We start from the raw sequence: 26,743 nt of genomic DNA, 5'->3' as shown, positions 1-26,743 counted from the left end.
AGATCAGCTTTCTCAAATAAAATGTGATATGTGACTCCTCTAGTTAAACTGAATAAGTGACAACTCATAGCCTGAGGATGAAATTCAAACTCCTTTACTTGGCATAAAAAGGACTTTGTAATCTGGCCCCACCACCTCTCAGGCTTGTTACTACCAATCATGCACATACAAGCCTGTGTAGTGAGGTCAGTACCTTCAGAATATATCCAGATGCCTATCGCCTTTCACTATCTTTACTACCACTGCTACTCTGATTAGAACACCATTATTCTGTTTCTCACTTGGATTATTGCAACAGCTCCTGGGCTTCTGTTCTTGCCTTGTTAAAATATAGTCATAACAGAACACCTAGATAATACTATGAAAATGCAAGTCAACACCGTCTCCCTTCTGTTTAATACTCTGAAATGGAATAGCTCTCCGTCTAACCCTGAATTAGAACCAAAGTCTTTCCAATGATCAGCAAAGCCTCATATGAAATAGCTTCCCCCTTCTTCCTTCTTGTCGTCAAGTTCATCTCCAATCACTCCAGCTACACTGGAGCTACACACAATTTTCTTGCTGTCGCTTAGACACAGTAGATGTATTTCCACCAGAGGGCATGTGGATTTGTGTTTCCTCTGCCTGGAAGGTCCTTATTCCAGAGGTCCATATGGCTGGCTCCTCACTTCCTTCATGTCTACCCACACCTCACCTTAGCATGCTTTCCCTGACCACCTTCTATAAAACAGTAACACTCCCAGCCTCCCCTGAATGTCTCAATCCCTGCTTCATTTTAAAATTTTTTCCATAGCACTTACTGTCACCCGACATGTTATACATGTTTGTTTCCAACATATACTTAAAAAAAAATTAACCATCTTCCTCACTACGCCTCCCAAACTATAAACCTCAAGAAGGTAGGAATTGGTTTGTTCAGTTGATTCCCTAGAGTTCAGCATGGTATCTGGCATATAGTATGGGCTTGAATTGTTGAATAAACATTGAATAAATAAAGGAAGGCAATTTAAACTCAATCAGATTCTCCATGCAAAACGGTAATTTAGAAGTGAATAACCTGATGAAGGATAATTGTATAGAACTTACTCTGTCACTGAGTTTGGTAGCAGAAACATCCATCTTCAGGGGCAGGAGTAGCGGTAAGGTCATGGTCCTCGCTCAACACAGGCACCTGTGGGGCCAGGATGGTGGTGGTTCCCACAGCTCCCAGTACGGGACTCCAGGGACTTCTTCACCTGTTCTCCAATGTAGTTTTGACCCTTTACTCCTCCCAGCATTCTGGGAACTCCTAAAATGGATTTTTTAATAAAAAATTCATTTCCATTTAATCAACCCACTACTGCTTCTGTTGCTTGCAGCTGAAAAGACGAACCATGATACAGCCATCATTCTTCCTTTTGCTTCTGTGCCTTGCACCTGGCGGCCCCTCTACCTGGAACGCCTGGTCTGCTTATAAAGCTCATCCTTTCAGCACGATTCTTACCTCTTCCTCTCTGTAAAGATACCCGTGCCAAGTACAGCTGACCTCATCTTCTTTTGTTTCCACAGGGCACTTATACAGAGGCTACGATATTATTCTTATTATCTCCCACTAGCCGACAAACCCTCACCATGTTTTAATTCATCTGAGGAACTCTAGCTCTAGCCTAGTATCTAGCACAGAGGAGGAATTCAATAAAAATTTCATGAATAATTTCTTCCTTTGTAGAAGGCATCAATAAAACAATAATTCTATAACTGAAAAGAATTCTGATGCAGAAACAAAAAGGTAGATAGCAAATATATCCATTTCTTCTTAAAGTTGCTCAGTCGTGTCCAACTCTTTGCGACCCCATAGTCCATGGAATTCTCCTGGCCAGAATACTGGAGTGGGTAACCTTTACCTTCTCCAGGGGATCTTTCCAACCCAGGGATCGAACCCAGGCCTCTCACACTGTAGGCAGATGCCGAGGACCAGCCCCGGCTGATCCAGGGTATTCGAAGGGGAGACGGCGTCGGCGACTATTTATTTATTTATCAAAGATATAAAGAGTAATAGAATGAGGATAGCTCAGTAGGAAAATTCAGTGGAGAAAAGAAGCTGAGTAGCTTGGTTTACGCAGGAGACCAATAAAACTTCAAGACAAGAAGTTTGCACCACTTACGTAGGCCGCAGGCGCCCTCTCGAATAGCGAAAGGTGCCTCACCCTAGACACCTTCTCGAGTGGGTCTTAGAAGCCCAGGCATAATTAGTAAGCGTGGTGGGTTCCGCGCTCCAGATGGAGACTCAGCTGGAAGTTAAAAGAAAGAATGACATGGGGAGACCAAGCATTGGTGAGCAAGGCCCGTAGCTTTATTTTTAACAGGGGCTTTTATACCCTAAGTTACACATAGAGGATAATAGGGGATGCAAAGTCAGCAGTCTTTGATTCTTATCAAAAACCAGGGTTTCTTTCCTGCAAATTTATCGTATACAAATGGTTTAGGTGATTTACATCATCTTCTGGCCAGAAGGCCTACTAACATTTTATGACTCTTGACAAAGACTTATCAACAAAGACTTATTTTCTCTAAGAGTAATTATTTTAAGGTTTGGCGCCATCTTCCAAAGATAAAATTGCATTCCTATAGGGCGGATGTGTAATGGGTTTACAACAAAGGAAAGAATTTATTACCTTAAGGGTCTAAAGTTACTAACACCAAGGCCACTACTTATTTTTTCTACATACCCACTATTAATTAATACATATTCAAGGATACAATTCAGGGGATGTGAAAACTTGGCAACAAACATTGACTCATCAATGAAATCCTTTACTAGTTTATTCTGACAGTTTCTAACTCTCTGAGAGGCTCTAAGCTATTTGAATATCTTAAGCTTCCCGTGCCTCTGGAGGCTGGGAGACTGTAAACAGTCATATGCATAGCTGCAGGAGTCTGGGTAAACTTGTCAGGCGAGTTAGAGAGCCATCTGAGGGGTTTGGATTTAAACACTCCTAATTGCCCAGGAACTTTATTAATTGGAGCTGTAAGTTAACTCTTTGACAGAGAGAGCGAGATGGTGGTAGGGGACAGCCCCCAGTAAAGTCAGAGGTGAGAGCACAAAGCAATAAAGTAGGCAGACTCTGGTTTTTTGGGGGGTAGATGCTCGAGAATATCCGGGCGGACTCCTGAGGCTCGATCCCGCCTTTGCGTATGCCGAGCCTCCTTCCTCATGACCTTTGTCACGAGTGGAATGCCTCACCGGCTCCCGGCAGGCAGATTCTTTACCAGCTAAGCCACAAGAGAGGCCCAAGAATAGTGGAGTGGGTAGCCTATCCCTTCTCCAGTGCGTCTTCCTGATCCAGGAATTGAACTGGGGTCTTCTGCACTGCAGGCAGATTCTTTACCAACTGAGTTACTAGGGAAGTCCACTATATCCATTTGGCTAAGATATAATTTTCTTGTTAAAATGGTTGAAAAAAATTGTTTTAATTTTCCTAATACTGGTAAAGAGGCACATACTTTTACTGAAAAAATTCTGACCAGGCCTATTGGAAAAACAGAGAGAAGATACAAATTTACCAGTATCAGGAATAAAAGAGTTGACATCACTACAAATCCTATTAAAAGGGAAATAAGGATATAGGGAAGTTTTATTTCAACAAATTTGCCAACTTAGATGAAAAGGACAAATGCCTTGAAGAACAAAACGTCAAAGCTCATTAAAAAAAAATAGATAGCGATAACCATAAAGCCCTATATTTATTTGTTTAAAAACTGGAGTTAAAAGCATTTATGTGAGGAAAACTTGAGACAGTGATAATATCCTCGGTACATTCTACAATACAACTTAAGAAATAAATAATATCAACTATACACAAATTCTTTCACAATAAGATGCCTTGAGAGCTATTCATGTATAAACTGTAAATGGTGGCTCAGAGGGTAAAGAATCTGTCTGCAGTGCTGAAGAGGGGTCAGGAAGCTCCCCTAGAAAAGGGAATGGCTATGCTCTCCAGTATTCTTGCCTGGAGAATTCCATGGACAGAGGAGCCTGGCGGGCTACAGTCCATTGGGTTACAGAGTCCAACACAACTAGGAAACTAACACTTTCACTTTCACAAATATGTAAATATATAACTATACTTTTTAGTGGCTGATACTATCCCATTCTACAAACATAACACATTCTATTTATCCATTCCTCTATCGGTGAGGTTGTAAGTGGTGGGCAGGATTTTTCTGAAAGACAATGTGGAGTTGGGATTGAAAGAATAAAGTTGGGCTAGGCTGCCAGAGGTCTCATATACTAGCCTCACTACTCTGGACAACAATCTTAACCTTTTTTTTTTTGAATGTCAGGCCTCATTGAACTCTGGGAGTTGGTGATAGACAGGGAGGCCTGGCGTGCTGCGATTCATGGGGTCGCAAAGAGTCGGACACGACTGAGCGACTGAACCGAACTGAACTCATTTGAGGCAAGGAGGGCTTCCCAGGTGGCGCTAATGGTAAAGAATCCATCTGCCAATGCTGGAGACTTAGGAGACATGGGTTAAATCCCTGGATTAGGAAGATCTCCTGGAGGAGGGGATGGCATCCCACCACAGTACTCTTGCCTGGAGAATTCCATGGACAAAGGAGCTTGGCAGGCTACAGTCCATAGGGTTGCACAGAGTCAAACATGACTGAAGCGACATAGCACAGCACAGCACAGGAGGCAAGGGTATTAATGTACCTATCTGCTAGAGTTGTTATGTGGACTACCTGAGGTTAAAGTTCTTTGAACCATGTATGGAATGTAGTAAGTGCTACATGACTACTTAAAGTGTTTCCCGGGTGCTGGTGGTAAAGAACCCACCTGCCAATGAAAGTAGACGCAAGAGACAAGGGTGCAATCCCTGGGTCAGGAAGATCCCCTGGAGAAGGGCATGGCAACTCACTCCACTATTCTTGCCTGGAAAGAGGAGCCTGGCAGGCTATGGTCCATAGGGTGGCAAAGAGTCAAACCTGACAAAAGTGACTTAGCACACATGCACAGGTGTTTGAAAGAAATATCCTTGTAAGTGTGTCCTGGCACAGAAATTTGACTAGTCTACACACAGGAGTGAAATTTCTGGGTTGTTGGGAATGCATATTTTTAACTTTACTAAATATTTCCAAATTACACTTCTGAAATGGCAGGTACCAACTGATACTTCCACAAACATGGAGGCTCTTTGTTATATAGTTTTTATCACATTCTCCACAAAGACTTTTCAATTTAATGTGTTGGATGAAAATGGTATTTTTTTTGGTATAAATCTGCTTTCTCTTGATCAGTAATACTAAACAAACTTTAAATTCTGAATGTATTTATAATTCCTCTTCCTTAAATGCTTGTTCAATTACGTATTTTTTTCACGGATTTGTATGGAGTGTCTTTTTCTTATTGACTTGGATAAATATTTTACATTTTGTAGATACTAAGGCTTTGCTATATATGTTGCAATTATATTTAATTTTTTGATTTACCTTTGTTTTGAGGGGGGGTCTTCTATAAAAAATTTTTGTTTTATTTTAAAATTCAAAAATGCAATACATTCTCATAGTTCAAAAAATTTAAATATGTATTAAAAGGTACATATTGAAGAGATACCTTCACACTCCTGTCCTCCACCTTTTTAGTTCTTGCTCAACTTTCTGCTACCAGAAACATACACCCTTCCAAAATTTCTTAATTCAAATATAAATAGAAATTTATATTTTATTTCCCCAATTTTACATAAATAGTGGTTTGCTATATACACTTAATTCTGCTATTACTTCAATCACTTAATAGGATAAATCTTGGTGCTATTTTCATAGCAGCATGTAGAGAACTTATTCATTCTTTTCAAAGCTGCATTCTACTGTATGGATATGCCATAATTTATTTAAAATAGGAATGTAGGTAATTTCAATCTTTATTTCTAAAAATAAGGTAGTAAATTAGAATAGAAGTATTTAGCTTTTTAAAAATTCGTCTTTCCTTTTATGGTTCATACTTTCTATGTCTTATTTAAGAAATCCTCCCCTACCTGAGTTCATAAAGAAATATAGTTTTTCTATATATCTTTTCTAAAATATGTAGAGATTATCTACATATAGGATCTAGTGCAAAATTTTTTGTTTATGTGAGGTAGGAACCTGGTTTTATTAGTATGTATATGTATACATACACACACACACACAGATAGATAATCTTCTAGCATGCATTTTTGTAAATAGTCTGCTTTTTACCCATTGATTCATGATACCAGCTCTGTTATAGTCCATATTTACGTATATGTTTGGGTCTATTTCAGGAGTACCTATTATGTTCCATTGGCTTATTTGTTTTCCTCTGTACCAATACTACACGGTTTTGATGATCTTAGCTTTTAAGTATGTCTTCCATATACCTTTAATATGTCTTGCATATGTCTTTAATATTGTACAGAGAGAATACCCCTTCTTTGTTCTTTTTTTGAAATTGTCTTAGCAATTTTTTGACCTTTACAATTCTTTGACCACATAAATTTTAGACTCAGTTAATATTTTTTCATGCCAAAGCCTTTGACTGTGTGGATCACAATAAAAATTGTGGAAAATTCTGAAACAGATGGGAATACCAGACCACCTGACCTGCCTCTTGAGAAACCTGTATGCAGGTCAGGAAGCAACAGTTAGAACTGGACATGGAACAACAGACTGGTTCTAAATAGGAAAAGGAGTATGTCAAGGCTGTATATTGTCACACTGCTTATTTAACTTATATGCAGAATACATCATAAGAAACGCTGGGCTGGAAGAAGCACAAGCTGGAATCAAGATTGCCGGGAGAAACATCAATAACCTCAGATATGCAGATGACACCATCCTTATGGCAGAAAGCGAAGAGGAACTAAAAAGCCTCTTGATGAAAGTGAAACAGGAGAGTGAAAAAATTGGCTTAAAGCTCAACATTCAGAAAACTAAGATCATGGCATCTGGTCCCATCACTTCATGAGAAATAGATGGGGAAACAGTGGAAACAGTGTCAGACTTTATTTTTGGGGCTCCAAAATCACTGCAGATGGTGACTGCAGCCATGCAATTAAAAGACACTCCTTGGAAGAAAAGTTATGACCAACCTAGATAGCATATTGAAAAGCAGAGACATTACTTTGTCAACAAAGGTCCGTCTAGTCAAGGCTATGGTTTTTCCAGTGGTCATGTATGGATATGAGAGTTGGCCTGTGAAGAAAGCTGAGCACCGGAGAATTGATGCTTTTGAACTGTGGTGTTGGAGAAGACTCTTGAGAGTCCCTTGGACTGCAAGGAGATCCAACCAGTCCATCCTAAAGGAGATCAGTCCTGAGTGCATAGGAAGGACTGATGTTGAAGCTGAAACTCCAAAACTTTGGCCACCACATGCGAAGGGTTGACTCACTGGAAAAGACTCTGATGCTGAGAGGGATTGGGGGCAGGAGGAGAAGGGGATGACAAAGGATGAGATGGCTGGATGGCATCACCGACTCAATGGACATGAGTTTGAGTAAACTCCGGGAGTTGGTGATGGACAGGGAGGCCTGTTGTGCTGTGATTCATGGGGTCGCAAAGAGTCGGACATGACTGAGCGACTGAACTGAACTGAACTGAATATTTTTTCCTAGAAGCCAGTTTGATGTTTTGAATAGAATTATAATTAAAATTATATGGATTGTAATGAAAATTATAGGTTATTTGGGATGTATCGATATCTTTTCAAAGATGACTTATTTAATTCATGAGCAATGTAAAATTTCCACTTAATTCAAGTTCTCTTCTATGTTACTTAGTAAACAATTGCATATTTTTTTCACAAAGTTCATACACATATTTGTAGGATTTGTTGTTATGTAGTTTGTATTTACTGTTTATAATTTTTTTGTGATTCTTTTTAAAAATACATTTTATATTTCATTATTCCCAGTGTAAGGGAGTCTTATAGATATTTTTATATTAATCTTGTATCCACAACCTTGTTGAATCTTATGATGAGGTTTAAAAGTTTGCCTATAGAGACTCTTGAATGTAGACAATCTTATTATCTATAAATAAGGACAGTTTTATCCATTTCTTGCCTAATTTATATACTGTTTACTTCTGTTTTATTCATTTGTACCCCTTCTGATTTTTTTAAGCCTTCTTGCCGTTAGTCATTTAAAGAACCAGATTTAGTTTTGTTGGTCAGTCTTATTTTTCTTTTTTGTTTCTATTTCATTAACCTTTCCTTTTATCATTACTGTTTCTTTTCCACAAATTTTATTTGGTTTACATTCCACCCCCAGCCTCTTGGAATGACTAACTTAGCCATATATATTCTTTTAGTTTTCTAAAAAATTTCCTTTATATTGTATTTATATATTTTATAATTATATTTATTCCTGCCCTCATTCCTCTTTCTATGGGTTTATTTTGTTGTTCTTTTCTATTTTCCTGAGTTTGAAGTTGAGGTTATTGATTTTCAACCTTCTTTCTTTTTTCATATTTGCCTTTAAAACTAAATTTTCTTTTAAGCATGATTTTAACTGTCATTCATAAGTTTTGATATGTTGTACTTCCATCATCATTGAGTTAAAAATATTTTCTATTTTCATCATGACTTATTTGACCCATGTATTATTTAGCAGTTTGCTGTTTAATTTCCAAACATTTACAGATTTTCCAATTGCCTTTTTTTATATTTATTTTTTTATTGAAGGATAATTGCTTTACAGAATTTTGCTGTTTTCTGTCAAACCTCAACATCAATCAGCCATAGGTATACATATATCCCCTCCCTTTTGAACCTCCCTCCCATCACCCTACCCATCCCAGCCCTCTAGGTTGATACAGAGCCCCTGTGAGTTTCCTGGGCCATACAGCAAATTCCTGTTGGCTGTCTATTTTATATATGGTAATGTAAGTTTCCATGTTACCCTTTCCATACATCTCACCCTCTCCTCCCCTCTCCCATGTCCATAAGTCTATCCTCTATGTCTGTTACTCCATTTTGCCCTGTAAATGAATTCTTCAGTACCATTTTTCTAGATTCTGTATATATGTGTTAGAATACTATATTTACTTTTCTCTTTCCTTCTGCTTTACTTCACTCTGTATAATAGGTTCTAGGTTCATCCACCTCATTAGAACTGACTCAAATGTGTGCCATTTTAGGGCTGAGTAATATTCCGTTACTATGTATATGTACTACAACTTCTTTATCCATTCATCTGTTGGCGGACATCTAGGTTGCTTCCATGTCTAGCTATTGTAAATAGTGCTGCAAAAACAATGGGATACATGTGTCTTTTTCAATTTAGGTTTCCTCAGGGTATATGCCTAGGAGTGGGATTGCTGGTTCATATGGTGGTTTTATTCCTAGTTTTTTAAGGAATTTCCATACTGTCTTCTATAGTGGCTGTTTCAATTTACATTCCCAACAACAGTGCAAGAGTGTTCCCTTTTCTCCAGCCTCTCTCCAGCATTTATTGTTTGTAGACTTTTTGATGATGACCATTCTGATGGTGTGAGGTGATATCTCAGTGTAGTTTTGATTTGCATTTCTCTAATAATGAGCAATGTTGAGCATCTTTTCCTGTGTTTGTTAGCCATCTGTATGTCTTTGGAGAAAGGTCTGTTTAGGTATTTTTCTCACTTTTTGTTTGGGTTGTTTGTTTTTCTGGTATTGAGTTGTATGAGCTACTTGTATATTTTGGAAATTAATCCTTTGTCAACTGTTTCATTTGCTATTATTTTCTTCCATTAGAGCGTTGTCTTTTCACCTTACTTTATAGTTTTCTTTGCTGTGCAAAAACTTTTCATTTTAATCAGGTCCCACTTGTTTGCTTTTATTTTTATTTCCATTTGTTTTATTTCCATTACTCTAGGAGGTGGGTCATAGAGGATCTTGCTTTGATTTATGTCATCAAGTGTTCTGCCTGTTTTCCTCTAAGAGTTTTATAGTTTCTGGTCTTACATTTAGGTCTTTAATCCATTTTGAGTTTATTTTTGTGTATTGTGTTAGGAAGTGTTCTAATTTCATTCTTTTACATGTAGCTGTCCAGTTTTCCCAGCACTATTAATTGAAGAGGCTGTCTTTGCCCCATTGTATATTTTTGCCTCCTTTGTCAAACATAAGGTACCCATATGTGCATGGGTTTATTTCTGGGTTTTCTATCTTGTTCTATTGGTCTATATTTCTGTTTTTGTGCCAGTACCATACTGTCTTGATGACTGTTGCTTTGTAGCATAATCTAAAGTCAGGAAGGTTGAATCCTCCACCTCCATTCTTCTTTCTCAAGACTGCTTTGGCTATTTAGGGACTTTTGTGTTTCCATATGAATTGTGAATTTTTTTGTTCTAGTTCTGTGAAAAATGCCATTAGTAATTTGATAGGGATCACACTGAATCTGCAGATTGCTTTTGGTAGTAGTCATTTTCACAATATTGATTCTTCCTACCCAGGAACATGGAATATCTCTCCATCTGTTTATGTTGTCTTTGATTTCTTTCATTAGTGTCTTATAATTTTCTGTGTACAGTTCTTTTGTCTCCTTAGGTAAGCTTATTCCTAGATATTTAATTTTTTTTGTTGCAGTGGTGAATGGGAATTTCTCTTTCTGATTCTTCATAGGTGCCTTTTTACTTCCTCAATTTAGGCAGATAATCCACTTTATTCAACCCTTTAAAATGTTTTAAATCTTGCTTTATGTCTAAGCATATAGTCCTTAAAAAAAATGCCTGCATGTTCAATTCAGTTTTCTATTTATGTATATTAGATCAAATTTACAAATTAGTTTTCCAAATATTATAATGTTACTTTGTATATGGTTTTTTTAATTAGATATTTCAAGATGTGCTACAGCTTTCTGGTATATTTTGGAATTTTCCATTTCTCATTTTGCCTCTTTTGAAGTTCTATTTTGTAATTATACTATTGTGAGGCTCCATTAGGCTTCCCAAGTGGTGCTTGTAGTAAAGAATCTGCCTGTCAATGCAGGGAGGTGCAAGAGACAGGAGTTTGATCCCTGGTTTGGGAAGATTCCCTGGAGGAGGGCATGGCAAGCCACTCCAGTAGTTTTGCCTGGAAAATCCCATGGACAGAGGAGCCTGGTGTGCTGCAGTCAATAGGGTCACAAAGAGTCAGACAAGACTGAAAGGACTTGGCACACATGCATAAGACTCTTTTATACTTAGGATAGAAAATTAGAATTATTATCATCTCTGGTGAATGAAAACTACTATTATTATGCAGTATTCCTTACAAATGATGATTTTTATTCTACAGTCAGCTTTGTTTGACAATAATATAGCTATGCAGTATATCTTTTGGTTAATATTTGCATGCTCTAGATTCTAATTTAAACCTCTTATGTTTTAGATATATTTTTTTTTACATCATATGCTACCCCCTCAATCTCATTACTTTTATGTTTTAATTAGAATATTTAAATTACTTTCATGTAACCTAATTACTTATATATTTGGGTTTAAGTTTATCATTGTAGTATTTGTTTTCTATTTGATCTATTTTTTTTAGTGATTCTTTTTCTCTTCTTCCTTACTTTTGTTTTGATTGAGCATTTTTTATTCCTTTTTACTTCTCAATAAGCTTTGAAATTACATACTCATTTACTATTTTTAGTACTTTTTTAGAAAATATGATATGTACAGGTATACAGTATGTAATCTGTGTCTATATAATGTATGTATCTCCACATGACTTTATAATTTTAGTAATGACATTATAATGTGCTTAGGTGTGGATTTCTTTAAATTTATCCTGCATTTGGGATTCATAGGGTTTCTTGAATTTGTAGTTAGAGATCATTTTGGAATTTTTCAGCCATTGTCTCTGCCTCATTTTTTTCTCCTTTTTCTTCTGGATCTTTGATTACATATATGATAGAGTCTTCATAGTACTTTTTTCCCTTAATTTTACTTGTTTCCATCTTTTGATTTGCTGCTCTTCATTCTGGATATTTTCTTCTGATCTTTCAGCTTATTAATTCTCTCTCCAGCAGTATCTAATATACTATCCCATCTACTAAATTTTTCATTTTAATCATTTTTTTTTTGTTTCTAGCATTTTCATTTGCCTGTTTTCACACATAGATTCTAATTCCCTGATGATTTTTTAGTTATGCTGTTTTTGCCTCCTTGAATATAGTAAGCAAAATTTTCTGAAAATCTGTGCCTAATAAATCCAATATCTAGAGACCCAGTGCATTCATTTCTGCTGCCTCTTTTTTCCCTCTTGTTTTTTATTCATATATGCAGTCTCACTTTATGCTTCAATATTTACGTGTATGTGTGTGTGTGTGTGAATGAATGGACGTGTATTTGCAAAATTGATTGCAAAGATAATTTAAAACTAAAGATGTCTGTTGCATGAGAAGAGGATTCACATTTGCTCATGAATTAGCACTGATATTACCTCAATTCAATTTCACATATTGAGATAAGTAGACATTTTATTTCATCTATTTCTGGTTTACCTTGGCCCCAAGGTCCAGCCCTTTGGAATTTCTACAGGAGTTTCTACAAATCTTCTTCCCTTCTTTTTAGATCCTAGACTTTAATGTTTATTCTTCTTTTTCTTCAAAACTGTGAAAAATAATGCTCAGATTCTCTGCCTCTTAGACTTCCAGGTTCCTTTTGTGAGTCAGCAAAGCCCTCCAGGGAAAAGTGGCCCCCAAAGCCAGGCTCACTTCCCTGATCATCAATCCTCCTCCACATTTGACTCATTAACGCTTCATTATTTTTTTGTCTTTTCAGTGCCTTGAAACATATTTTTTTCCAAAAACCTAAAAAAATTATTCTGCCCAGATTTTATTGTTCTCATCAGATGAATTGGTCAAATTTGTCTAGTCTGTATTGAAAGCAGAAGTCTAAAATAGTTAAGTTTTTATCACTAAAATGTGTTATATTTTCACATATCCTACACATTCACTGAGATTATACTAAAATTGCATTTATGGATACTTTTATTATTTCCACAACCTTAGTTTTAATGGTTTTAGAAATTACATTGTGTGGATGCTGAATAAAGCAGTAACTTGCTTTGAAAAATGTCTGAACTCCAGTTGTGCTTTATCAACATAGATAACTTGGTTCTTTATAAACAATGGAATTACAATTGCAAGGGAAACATATTACCTAGCTCCTTTATCTGTTCTTTGTGTGCTTAGTTGCTTAATCATGTCCAACTCTTTGCAACCCCGTGGACAGTAGCCTGCCAGGGTCCTCTGTCCATGGTGATTCTCCAGGCAAGAATACTGGAGTGGGTAGCGATGTCCTCCACCTGGAGATCTTCCCAACCCAGGGATCAAACTCAGGTCTCCCGCATTGCATACAGATTTTTTACCATCTGAGCCACCAGGGAAACCAACCTTCATAATAGATATCTACCCAAATTTCCAAGGACAAAACAATGGTTAACTTTCTTAACTAAAGGGGATTTCAGAAAAGAACTAGTACAGCTGATATGAAACATATGCTAAGAAGGTAAGACCATGAAATTAAGTATTTTTTATGTTGGTACCACTGTCTTTATCTTTACTACCTCATAAAGAATGGTTTGTAGGCTGGATACAACCCCCATTGTAATGTGCTTCATTAAAACAACACTTAATTAAGTGGTGGATGAAGCCAGAATCATGCTATGGTTTAGGGAAATCTCTTAGGTTATTTTCAGATGTTTCTAGTTTGGAAAAAGCCAAAGCATATTTTGTTGAGCACATTTTATTCCTATGTGTATTATAAGGGAAATCTAACCCATGTGTTTTATTTCATTAATATTTTGCCAAGCTAAATGGTTCTTTTGCAAGATATATTTAATGTTAAGTTATTTTTATGAGGCCTTTCCCTTGGATTATGAATTCATATGTCACCTAAAGTAAGTATACTTTGATCCAAATATCTTGTAGTGTGGAGTCAGGAACCCACAAAACTTGGGTGATTTCCTAACAGTGCCAAATATAATATTTCATTTCTACTGCTAGCATCATGATTTTTTCCTCGTATTTGTTAATCGGCGCTTTATTGAGAAAACAACAGAGTTATTCTCCATTTTAAGCCCTGATTTTTTGATAAATGCCTAAATGAGGCTGTGTCTCATTTCAACATGGGGCACTAACTTCAAATTGTGGGCACAGATCTAAGTGTATGGTTAGTATACTGACTGAATCACATCTGTGGTTACTTAATAGTATGATATAAGTGGGCACATCAGAGAACTTGATGAATACTAACTCTGAAGAGTGGCAAAAATGACTGGTGAAGATATGAGGCAATGGGAACTTTCAGTCAATGCTGGTGAGTGTGCAAGCTTGTAAACTGCTGTAGAAAACAATTGTTCTCTAGCAAATTGCATGTTTATGTCCTTAACCCAACAATTCCACTCCTGTGTATAGTCTCAGAGAAACTTGCACATGTGAACCAGGAGATGTGAACAAGAAAGATCACAGTGTCATAATAACAAAAAACTGGAAACAGCTAAAGTATTGATCAGTAGACAAAATGGATATGTTCAGTTGTGCTTTTCATACAATGAGCAATGAGAAATGAATGAATTCTAGGCACATATATTGTTAACATGTGTGAATCTCAAAAGCAGGGTGTTGAATGGGAAAAAAGACAGAAAAAATGGAGTGGTATTGTATTTATATAAAGTTTGAATGTGTACAAACAAAGAATTTAGTGTTTAGGAATATATGCAAATATGTAAGACTGTAAACAAAAATCATGGAATGGTATAAAAATCCAGGATAATCATTACTAAGCATGGGGTGATGGAAAGTTGAGGGGATTAGATACAGGAAAAGCTTCTAAGTATTTTTTTTTTAGTGTTTTTTAAAGCTGCATGGTGTGTGTATACAAGTTTTTATCATTATTTTATACTTCAAATATCTTGTGAATATTATTTTGTATGTATTCAACTTTTAAAAATTAATTTTAAAAATAAAGATTTAAGCATGCAATTAACCTACTGGGTTATTGGCCTACTACTCCGGTTCTCACGAAACTAAAGCAAAAGGTACGGTCTGTCAGAGTTTAGTTATGTGATTAATGCTTCCCTTCCTGTCCTAACTTTTCAAGAAAAATCCCTTTGGGTTCATTCTAAGTCTTACATAGCTGGGTTATTTCTTATATTTTATGATTAGATTAAATACTATCAGGCAGCTTCTGTCATTCTGCATAAGTAGTAATGATTACTCTATCAGAAAAAAAAATCTATAATAACATAGCGTAACAGTTAACATTTGACAAGCAAGTCTCTGTGGTGTACTATAGCTGTCAGTATAGCCATTAGTAACAGGAAGACACAATGGGCTAAATTCTGCTAGAGAACAGAGCTTTCCCTCACCAAGACAAGAGTGAATTCTTTCCAGACAACAGGGAATCTCTTTATTATGTAGAATCAATTATTCACAAGCCCAGACCAGCCCGCCTCCTTCCTTTCCCACTCCTTTCTTTACTTTTTTCCCTCCTTTTCTTCCTTCCGTTCTTTCCTTTCTTTCACCAACTGTATAAAGTATCATGTGCAAGGTGCCAAACATTCATGTATACACTGGTGTCCCCAAGGAATTAACAGGACCTTTGGCAGTGCACATACTGCAGTCACACTTGCTTTTTCTCTCTGGCACAGACTGACACCTACTTTGATAATCCAGTGATACTTTCACAATTTTTGCCATATTTGTTAGTTATGTAATTCCTTTTGTCTTTTGTTATGCTATATAATTTGTTTTATAAACTCCGTAATATAAACAAATAAATGCATTATGTTTATATATACAATGTAAGGAATGATAATAAACTTAACATTCATGTACTCACCACCCAGTTTAAAAAATCAACTGCAATTAGAATGAGTGCCCCCTCCTCAATTTTCCCTCCTTTTCTCCATCCAGAAATAATGCACTATTTGAATTGAATATCATCATCCTCCTGCTTTTTAGAAATAGTTTTAAAACTCATGTTTTATCTAAATATTTCACATTTTTGAAATAATAATTGAATAATGAAGTTTATATTTTTGTATGACAATGTTTTTCACTTAACATTCTGTTCTTGTGATTCTTCCATGGAAACATGGCTGATTTACTATTAACAGTTGCATGTTATTCCAAAACTCTATGCCTTTGTCTCACTTTATTTTTAATTTTCCCATGGGCTTCTGGCATATTTCATTTTTGCTGTTATGGAGAGTCTGCTCTGGACATTTTTATAGATGTCTCTTGGTACAAAAGTGCAAGAATTTCTCTTGGGTGTACAATTTGCTTGGAATTTTTAGGTCGTAGGACCATGTGAACTTCCCACTGTACTGAAAAATGCTTCAGTTCCGTTCAGTCGCTCAGTTGTGTCTGACTCTTTGCGACCCCATGAATCGCAGCACGCCAGGCCTCCCTGTCCATCACCAACTCCCGGAGTTCACTCAGACTCACGTCCATCGAGTCAGTGATGCCATTCAGCAATCTCATCCTCTGTCGTCCCCTTCTCCTCCTGCCCCCAATCCCTCCCAGCATCAGAGTCTTTTCCAATGAGTCAACTCTTCGCATGAGGTGGCCAAAGTACTGGAGTTTCAGCTTATGCATCATTCCTTCCAAAGAAATCCCAGGGCTGATCTCCTTCAGAATGGACTGGTAGATCTCCTTGCAGGGACTCTGCAAGGGACTCTCAAGAGTCTTCTCCAACACCACAGTTCAAAAGCATCAATTCTTCAGTGCTCAGCTTTCTTCACAGGCCAACTCTCACATCCATACATGACCAATGGAAAAACCATCGCCTTGACTAAACGGACCTTTGTTGGCAAAGTAATGCCTCTGCTTTTCAATATGCTGTCTAGGTTGGTCATGACTTTCCTTCCAAGGAGTAAGCGTCTTTTAATTTCATGGCTGCAATCACCATCTGCAGTGATTTGGGAGCCTAAAAAAATGAAGTCTGACACTGTTTCCACTGTTTCCCCATCTATTTGCCATAAAGTGATGGGACCAGATGCCATGATCTTCGTTTTCTGAATGTTGAGCTTTAAGCCAACTTTTTCACTCTCCTCTTTTACTTTCATCAAGAGGCTTTTTAGTTCCTCTTCACTTTCTTCCATAAAGGTGGTGTCATCTGCATATCTGAGGTTATTGATATTTCTCTTGGCAATCTTGATTCCAGCTTGTGTTCTTCCAGCCCAGCGTTTCTCATGATGTACTCTGTATGTAAGTTAAATAAGCAAGGTGACAGTATACAGCCTTGACGTACTCCTTTTTCTATTTGGAACCAGTCTGTTGTTCTATTTCCAGTTCTAACTGTTTCTTCCTGACCTGCATATAGGTTTCTCAAGAGCATCTGAATGCAGAGTTCCAAAGAACAGCAAGAAGAGATAATAAAGCCTTCCTCAGCGATCAATGCAAAGAAATAGAAGAAAACAACAGAATGGGAAAGACTAGAGATCTCTTCAAGAAAATTAGAGATACCAAGGGAACATTTCATGCAAAGATGGGCTTGATAAAGGTCAGAAGTGGTATGGACCTAACAGAAGCAGAAGATATTAAGAAGAGGTGGCAGGAATACACAGAAGAACTGTACAAAAAAGATCTTCATGACCCAGATAATCACGATGGTGTGATCACTGACCTAGAGCCAGACATCCTGGAATGTGAAGTCAAGTGGGTCTTAGAAAGCATCACTACGAACAAAGCTAGTGGAGGTGATGGAATTCCAGTTGAGCTATTTCAAATCCTGAAAGATGATGCTGTGAAAGTGCTGCACTCAATATGCCAGCAAATTTGGAAAACTCAGCAGTGGTCACAGGACTGGAAAAGGTCTGTTTTCATTCCAGCCCCCCCAAAAGGCAATGCCAAAGAATGCTCAAACTACTGCACAATTGCACTCATCTCACACGCTAGTAAAGTAATGCTCAAAATTCTCCAAGCCAGGCTTCAGTAATATGTGAACCGTGAAATTCCAGATGTTCAAGCTGGTTTTAGAAAAGGCAGAGGAACCAGAGATCAAGTTGCCAACATCTGCTGGATCATCGAAAAAGCAAGAGAGTTCCAGAAAAACATCTATTTCTGCTTTATTGACTATGCCAAAGCCTTTGACTGTGTGGATCACAATAAACTGTGGAAAATTCTGAAAGAGATGGGAATACCAGACCACCTGACCTACCTCTTGAGAAAAATGCTTACTTATTTTTACAAATAGTTATCTTGATTTACATTCTCATCTGCAGTGGATGAAAGTTCTTAGCACCACATCATCACCAACAGATAATATTGCCTGACTTATTAACTGTTGCCAATCAGGTGAGTGTGAAATTATGCCTCACTCAAGCTTGAAATTACAATTCCTTGGTCACCAACGAGTTTGAGCATCTCTTAATATTTATTTGCCATTTATAGTTTTCTTTTGTGAAATGCTGTTCATGTCTTTTTTCTGTTTGGTTCTCTTTCTCTTAATGATTCATAGGAACTTTTTTTATGCTTTATTGATAAGTTCTTTTCCTGATACATGTAGTACAAATATGTCCTCCCAGTTGGTGGTTTGAATCACTCTTTCATGGCATTTTAAAATGGCTTTTGATATCTTGATTTTCATGTGGTCAAAATTATAAATCTTGGACTTCCGTGGCAGTGCAGTGATTAAGAATCTACCTGCCAACACAGGGGACATGGGTTTGATCCCTGGTCAGGGAAGATACCATATGCCATAGCACATAGCTCCATAGAGCAACTAAGCTCATGAGCCACAGCTACTAAAGCCCACATGCCTAGAGCCCACGCTCCACAACAGGAGAAATCCCGGTATCGAGAAGCCCACGCACCACAACAGAGAGTAATCCCCACTCACCACAACTAGAGAAAGCTCTCGGGAAGCAAAGAAGATCCAGTGCAGCCAAAATAAATTAAAGAAAAAGTTACAAATCTTTTTCTTTATGCATTATGCTTTTTGTATCTTATTAAAGAAATTCTTTTGTACACTGAGATCATAAATACATTCTCTTTTACTGTTTCCTGAAAGATTTTAAAATTTCAATTTCACATTTAAGTTTTTAATCCACAAGGAATTGATAGTTGTGTGTGGTGGTATGTAGGGATCTGTTTTATTTTTCCTCATATAGTCAACCAATAATTTGGTGCCATTTACTTAGGGGTTTATCCCCTCTTCAATGACCAGCACTACCATCTCCACCTGTATCATATCCTTCTAGGGAATGCTCTGTTTCTGAATTCTGTGTTTTCTTCTTTTAATATATAGCCTATGTTTGCACTAATAACACATTGTCTTAATTACCACATTTGGTAGAGTAAGTTGCCCCATCTTCTTCTTTTGCAAAATTATTCTAGCTATTTTCAGCCCTTTGAATTTCCATGTAAACTTCAGAATTAGATGGTAACTTCCATGTAAAATTCCATCTAAGTTTTGAAACTATCAGCATAGTCAAGGTCAAGGTAATAGACACATCCATCACCCCCCAAAGGTTCCTTGTTTCACTTTGGTTTTGGTTTTGCTGTTTTTGATAAGAATACTTAACATGAGATCTCTTCTCTTAATAAAACATTTTGAGCGCACAACACAGTATTGTTAACTATAGGAACTGTGTTGTACAGCACCTCTCTCGAACTTGTTTATCTTGTATAAGAAAATTTCCATCCATTGAACAACAAACCCACTCCCCCTGCCCCTGGCCCTGGTAACCACCATTCTATTCTCTGCTTCTATGAGTTTGACTACTATAGATACAGCACAAAAAAGGAATCATGCAATATTGGTCTTTCTGTGACTGGCTTATTTCATTTAGTATAGTGTCCTTCAGGTCATTTATGGTGTCATGTATGGCAGAGTTTTCTTATCTTTTTAAGGCTAAATGTTATTTTATTGTATGTATACACTGAATTTTCTTTATTTTTCAGTGACATTTATATTGTTTCCGTATCTTGGCTATTGTGAATAATGCTACAGTGAGAATGGAAGTGCAGATATCTCTTTGTGATTCTGATTTCAATGGAATTGTTGGGTCATATGTTCTATTTTTAATTTCTGGAGGAAACTCCATGTTGTTTTCCATAGTGGCTGCACCAATTTAGATCCCCACAGGTAATGAAGTAGCAATCCTTACAGGTAGTGAAAATTTTCATGGTAGTTTTGATTTGCATTTTCCTGACGGTTAGTGATGCTGAGCATCTTTACATATTCCTGGTGGCCCTTTGTATTTCTTTTTTGAAGACACGTCTATTCAAGTCCCCTGCTTTTTCCTTTGGGGGTGGGGTTTGCCACCGAGTTGTTGGAATTAGTTGTGTATTTTGGATACTAACTCCTTATCAGATATATGGTTTGCAAATATTTCTTTCATTTAATATGTTGCCTCTTATTTCCACTGATTGTTTCCTTTGCTGTGCAAAATGTTTTAGTTTGATATAGTCTCATTTATTAATTTTTGCTTTTATTGCCTGTGCTTTTGGTATTACACCCAAAAAGTCATTGCTGAGACAAATGTCAAGAAGAGTCTCCCCTGTGTTTTCTTCTAGAAGTTTTATAGTTTCAGGTCTTACATTTCATTCTTTAATCTATTTTGAGTTGATTTTTTATATAGTATAATATAAAGATCCAGTCACTTTATTTTTGTTGCTACTGTAAATTTAGTGGAAGTTTAAGTGGATAAAACTGTTTTTTTAAATTTATTTTATATTGGAGTATAGTTGATTAACAATGTTGTATTAATTTCAGGTATACAGCAAAGTGATGCACCTATAAATATATATGTATCTATTCTTTTTCAATATTTTTTCCCATTTAGATTATTACAGAGTATTGAGCAGAATTCCCTCTGCTATACAGTAGGTTCTTGTTGACTATCTATTTTAAATATAGACGTATGTACATGTCAATCCCAAACTCCCAATCTATCCCTCCCTCTCCTTCTTTCCCCTGGTAACCGTAAGTTTGTTCTTTAAGTCAGTGAGTCTGCTTTATGAATAAGTTCATTTGTATCATTTTTTTTAGATGGCACATATAATATCAAATATTTGTCTTTCCTCTGTCTGACTTACTTCACTTAGTATGATAATCTGTAGGTTCATCAATGTTACAGCAAATGGCATTATTTCACTTTTAATGGCTGAGAATATTCCATTGTATATATACACCACATGTTTTTTATCTATTCATCTGTCAATGGGGGTTTAGGTTGTTTCCATGTCTTGGCTATTATAAACAGTGCTGCAGTGAACAACGGGGTGCAAGGATCCTTTTGAACCATGCTTTTCTCCAGATATATGCCCAGGAGTGGGATTACCAGATCATATGGTAGCTCTATTTTTAGTTTCTTAAGGAACCTCGATACTGTTCTCCATAGTGACTGTACCAATTTATATTCCCAGCAACAATGTAGGAGGGTTCCCTTTTCTCCACACCCTCTCCAGCATTTGTTGCTTGTAGACTTTTTAATGATGGCCATTCTGACTGGAGTAAGGTGCTATCTCATAGTTTTGATTTGCGTTTCTCTAATAATAAGCAATGTTGAGCATCTTGTCACTGCTCTTTGGCCATCTATAGGTATTCTTTTTCTTGGTGAGATCCAACATTCTCCTGTCAATGGCGTTCACACAATTGCACTCATCTCAGATCTTGCACTATGGCACAATTGCACTCATCTCACATGCTAGCAAAGTAATGCTCAAAATTCTCCAAGTCAGGCTTCAACAGTATGTGAACCATGAACTTCCAGAAATTCAAGCTGGATTTGGAAAAGGTAGAGATCAAATTGAAAAAGCAAGAGAGTTCCAGAAAAACATCTACTTCTGCTTTATTGACTATGCCAAAGCTTTAACTCTGTGGATAACAACAAAATGTGGAAAATTCTTAGAGATGGGAATGCCAGACCACCTGACCTGACTCCTGAGAAATCTGTATGCAGATCAAGAAGCAACAGTTAGAACTGGACATGGAACCACAGACTGGTTCCAAATGAGAAAAGGAGTGCATCAAGGTTGTATATTATCACCCTGCTTGTTTAACTTATATGCAGAGTACATCATGTGAAATGCCGGGCTGGATGAATTACAACCTGGAATCAAGATTTCTGGGAGAAATATCAATAACCTCAAATATGCAAATGACACCATCCTAATGGCAGAAAGCAAAGAAGGACTAAAAAGCCTCTTGATGAAAGTGAAAGAGGAGAGTGAAAAAGTTGGCTTAAAACTCAACATTCAGAAAACTAAGATCATGACATCTGGTCCCATCACTTCATGGCAAATAGATTGGGGAACAATAGAAACAGTGACAGACTTTATTTTCTTGGGCTCCAAAATTACTGCAGATGTTGACTGCAGCCATGCACTTAAAAGATGCTTGCTCCTTGGAAGAAAAGCTATGACCAACTTAGACAGCATACTAAAAGGAAAGACATTACTTTTTAGTAGTCATGTATGGATGTGAGAGTTGGACTATAAATAAAGCTGAGCACTGAAGAATTGATACTTAAGAAGTGTGGTGTTGGAGAAGACTCTTGAGAGTCCCTTGGACTGCAAGAAGATCCAACCAGTCCATCCTAAAGGAAATCAGTCCTGAATATTCATTGGAAGTACTAATGCTGAAGCTGAAAATTCAATACTTTGACCACGTGATGTGAGGAATTTACTCATTGGAAGAGACCCTGATGTTGGGAAAGATTGAAGGCAGGAAAAGATGGGGACAACAGAGGATGAGATGGTTGGATGGCATCACTGACTGGATGGACATGAGTTTGAGCAAGCTCTGGGAGTTGGTGACGGACAGGGAAGCCTGGCGTGCTGCAGTTCATGGTGTCACAAAGAGTCAGACATGACTGGACTGAACTGAACTGAGGTATTCTTTGGAGAAATGTTTATTTAGGTCTTTTGCCCATTTTTTGATTGGGTTGTTTGTTTTGTTTTTGATATTAAGACCCGAGAGATGGTTGTAAATTTTGAAATTAAATCTGTTGCATTTCTTTAACTTTCTTTTTTGATATTTCAGTCCTATTTACCATCACATCAAAAAGAAAAAAAATATCTAGGAATAAACGTATGCTGCTGCTGCTGCTAAGTCGCTTCAGTCATGTCCAACTCTGTGCGACCCCAAAGACGGCAGCCCACCAGGCTGCCCCATCCCTAGGATTCTCCAGGCAAGAACACTGGAGTGGGTTGCCATTGCCTTCTCCAATGCATGAAAATGAAAAGTGAAAGTGAAGTCGCTCAGTCGTATCCAACTCTTAGTGACCCCATGGACTGCAGCCTACAAAACACCTGTACTCCAAAATTGTAAAATTGATGAGAGAAACCAAAGATGACACAAACAGATGGAAAGATATACCATGTTCTTGGATTGGAAGAATCAATAATGTCAAAATGACTATTCTACTACCCAAGATGGTACAGATATGCTACAATCCCTTTCAAATTACAATGGCATTTTTCACAGAACTAGAACAACAACAAAAAAATCTTGTTTAGAGACACAAAAGACCCTGAATAGCCAAAGCAATCCTGAGAAAGAAAAACAGACACTGGAGGAATCAGGCTCCCTGACCTCAGGCTATACTATAAAGAAATAGTCATCAAAATAGTATTGTATTTATACAAAAACAGAGATATAGATCAATGAGACAGTATAGAAAGCCCAGAAATAAACCCTTGCACCTATGGTCAATTAATCTACAACAAAGGAGGAAAGACTATACAATGGAGAAAAGACATTTTCTCAATAAATGGTCCTAAGAAAACTGGACAGCCACATGTAAAATAGTGAAATTAGAAGACACCTTAACACCATACACAAAAATGAACTCAAAGTGGATTAAAGACCTAAATATAAGACTGGATACTGACCTGGGTAGAGTGGCACCTGGTTGGTGGCGCCTGTCTCATATCAGTGAGGGACAAAACAACTCCTTGTTTATCCCAGCTTGGCTTTTGCTCTGTGCCCATGCCTGGTTCATGCCCTGGACACATGGAAAAAGAAAAAAAAAAAAAGACTGGATACTATAAAACTCTTAGAGGATAACATAGGCAGAACACTCTTTAACATAAATCGCAGCACTATCTTTTTCAATGTCTTCTAGAATAGTGAAAATAAAAACAAATGGAGCCTAATTAAACTCAAAAGCTTTTTCAGAGCAAAAGAAACCATAAACAAAATGAAAAGACAACCCATAGAATGGGAGAAAATTTTTGCAATTGGTGCAACCAACAAGGATCAAAACTATTTTTGGAAAACCAATGTGACACTGTCTTATGAAGTAAGAAAACATATACTCAGGATCTAGCAATTCCAGTCCTAAAGGTACATCCAAGGGAAGTTCTTGACCATGAATACCAGGGGACCTGTAAAAACTGCATTGTTCATAATAACAAAAAAACGAAATCAATTTAAATATCCATGTACAGTATTATAAATAGATTATTGTGGTATATTCACTGGAAAAGTACACAGAAGTGAAAGTGAATAAACCAAATCTATGGACATGAGTCTGAGAAAGCTCCAGGAGCTGGTGATGGATAGGAAAGCCTGGTGTGCTGCAGTCCATGGGGTTGCAAGAGTCGGACACGACTGAGGACTGAACTGAATTGAAGGCGTATTAACACGTGTCAATATTAGAATCACAATATTGAATAAGAAAAGCAAGTTGTGAGAAATCCATACAGTGTGATTTCTTTAACATAAAATTAAGGACAGGAAATGTTAGATAAAATATGGCTTGGGGTACATGCACACATAGTAAGATTATAAAGAAAGGCAAGGGAATGATCAATGTGAAACAGTCAAGTTGGTACCTGGGGATAGGAGGGGAAGGGGTTGCTGTTGGCAGGGGACACTGGAAACTCTGAAATACTAGTCATTTTCCACTTCTTAAACTGGTTGTATATTGTCACCCTGCTTATTTAACTTATATGCAGAGTACATCATGAGAAACGGTGGGCTGGAAGAAACACAAGCTGGAATCAAGATTGCCGGGAGAAATATCAATAGCCTCAGATATGCAGATGACACCATCCTTATGGCAGAAAGTGAAGAAGAACTAAAGAGCCTCTTGATGAAAGTGAAAGTGGAGAGTGAAAAGTTGGCTTAAAGCTCAACATTCAGAAAACTAAGATCACGGCATCTGGTCCTGTCACTTCATGGCAAATAGATGGGAAAACAGTGGAAACAGTGGCTGACTTTATTTTGGGGGGCTCCAAAATCACTGCAGATGGGGTTTGCAGCCATGAAATTAAAAGACGCTTACTCCTTGGAAGGAAAGTTAGGACCAACCTAGCCAGCATATTCAAAAGCAGAGACTTTACTTTGTCAACAAAGGTCCGTCTAGTCAAGGTTATGGTTTTTCCAGTAGTCATATATGGATGTGAAAGTTGGACTATAAAGAGAGCCGAGCGCTGAAGAACTGATGCTTTTGAACTGTGGTGTTGGAGAAGACTCTTGAGAGTCCTTTGGACTGCAAGGAGATCCAACCAGTCCATCCTAAACGAGATCAGTCCTGGGTGTTCATTGGAAGGACTGATGTTGAAGCTGAAACTCCAATATTTTGGCCACCTGATGAGAAGAACTGACTCATTGGAAAAGACTGATGCTGGGAGGGATTGAGGGCAGGAGGAGAAGGGGACAATAGAGGATTAGATGGTTGGATGGCATCACTGACTCGATGGACGTGAGTTTGGGTAAACTCTGGGAGTTGGTGATGGACAGGGAGGCCTGGAGTGCTGCAGTTCATGGGGTCACAGAGTTGGACACGACTGAGCAACTGAACTGAACTGAACTGAATTTGGCTGGAGGGTACAGGTGTACCATTATTTTAAAAATATACATATGTTTATATGTGTGTCCTTGTCATACATGTATACATAACAAACATAATTTTGATACATGCTATGAAAGTGAAATGTCAGCTGCTTAGTCATGTCTGACTCTTTGTGACTCCATGGATTGTAGCCCCCCAGGCTCCTCTGTTCATGGGCTTCTCCAGGCAAAAATACTGGAGTAGCCATTTCCTTCTCCAGGGGATCTTCCTGACCCAGGGTTCGAATCTGGGTCTCTTGCATTGCAGGCAAGACTCTTTACCATCTGAGCCACTGTGTGTACATAGCATACATACTTTGTATACATTCTATAATTTATAATTAAATCTTTACTAAAATTTTTTAATAATTGAGAGTTATTTTTCGGTAATCCAAGAGTACTTTAACGGTTTTATGATAGTTCATTAATGTGTTAGTGCCTCACGGGTGTGTTCTTGATCTGAGTTTCTTACTTTGTCCCTGTTGTTCAGTAGCTAAATCATTTCCAACTCTATAACCCCATGGACTATAGCATGCCAGGCTCCTCTGTCTTCCATCATCTCCCGGAGTTTGCTCAAATTCATATCCATTGAGTTAGTAATGCTATCTAACCATTGCATCCTCTGCCACTCCCTTCTCATTTTGCCTTCAGTCTTTTCCAGCATCAGGGTCCTTAACAAAAAGTCAGCTCTTTGTCATCAGAGAGCCAAAGTAGTGGAGTTTCATCTTTAGCAACGGTTCTTCCAAGGAATACTCAGGGTTGACTTCCTTTAGGGTTGACTGGTTTGATCCCCCTGCAGTCCAAGGGACTCTCAAGAGTCTATTCCAACACCACAATTCAAAAGCATCAATTCTTTGGCACTCAATCTTCTTTATGGTCCAACTCTCACATCCATACATGACTACTGGTAAAACCATAGTTTTGACTATATGGACCTTTGTTGGCAAAGTAATGTCCCTGATTTTTAATATGCTGTCTAGGTTTGCCATAG

The 26,743-nt window shown here is 37.5% G+C and overlaps 1 non-coding gene across 1 annotated transcript; it reads left to right on the top strand.

Moving 5' to 3' along the window:
* Positions 1–23,797: 23,797 nt before the first annotated feature.
* Positions 23,798–23,932, top strand: LOC113899685. Its single transcript, XR_003512957.1, has one exon. It is a non-coding gene; the product is annotated as a small nucleolar RNA SNORA48 (small nucleolar RNA).
* The last annotated feature ends 2,811 nt before the right edge of the window (positions 23,933–26,743 follow it).

This window comes from Bos indicus x Bos taurus, chromosome 1 (assembly GCF_003369695.1).
Source record: "Bos indicus x Bos taurus breed Angus x Brahman F1 hybrid chromosome 1, Bos_hybrid_MaternalHap_v2.0, whole genome shotgun sequence".
Taxonomy (NCBI): domain Eukaryota; kingdom Metazoa; phylum Chordata; class Mammalia; order Artiodactyla; family Bovidae; genus Bos; species Bos indicus x Bos taurus.
Note: the sequence above shows the minus strand (reverse complement) of the source record. Positions and strands in the feature narration are given on the sequence as shown.